At 63.7% G+C, this 564-nt stretch overlaps 1 protein-coding gene across 6 annotated transcripts in view; it reads right to left on the reverse strand.

Annotated features, from left to right (window-relative positions):
• MBTD1 (mbt domain containing 1) overlaps nt 1–558 on the reverse strand; it is a 46341-nt gene extending 45783 nt beyond the window's left edge. For all 6 annotated transcript variants that reach the window (XM_005868193.2, XM_005868189.2, XM_005868194.2 and 3 more), the window contains exon 1: nt 180–558. The gene's annotated coding sequence lies outside the window, so the exon portion shown is untranslated. The remainder of the gene's footprint in view (nt 1–179) is intronic.
• Between the last annotated feature and the right edge of the window lie 6 nt (nt 559–564).

Genomic DNA, 564 nt, shown 5'->3' on the forward strand with positions numbered 1-564 from the left:
GCAACGGCGACTCCAGGGGTGCCCCGGCTGGGCCCAGACCCGTGGCGGCTGCGGCAGCCCCCGGATTTCCCCCCTTTAACTAGGGTGGCCCCAGGATATCAACAACATTAGCATAGCCCTCCCTCCCCAGCGCGCCTGCGCCGTGACCCGCGCCCCGATTGGCCCACTTCCCTACATACCCTCCTCGCTCGCGTCCAGCGTGGGACCCTCGGCAGGCTCCGTACTCCAAGGGCCGTACCAAGACGGAGGGGTGGAAAATACAGTAGGGACTCGCGTTAAGTGGCGCGGCTAAAAAGTCAGGAGGAAGAGGAAACGTTTCATGCCGTCATCTGAGTTCACACTCTGGCTTCCTCGTGCTCCTTTCAATCAGTGGCCGCTGCTAAGTTGTGTCGGAAAAAAATTTTCCACTCCAGTCACGCCGCCTCCCCCTCCACCCGGAAGATTGTTCCTCCCCGAGGAACTCCCACACGGGAGGGGCTCGTGCGGGGAGTGGGCGTTACGTCGGGCGAGAGTGGTGGTCACGTGCTAGCCGGCTGCGCATGCTCCTTCCCCCTCCCGGGGGCC

Source organism: Myotis brandtii, unplaced genomic scaffold (assembly GCF_000412655.1).
Source record: "Myotis brandtii unplaced genomic scaffold, ASM41265v1 scaffold265, whole genome shotgun sequence".
Taxonomy (NCBI): domain Eukaryota; kingdom Metazoa; phylum Chordata; class Mammalia; order Chiroptera; family Vespertilionidae; genus Myotis; species Myotis brandtii.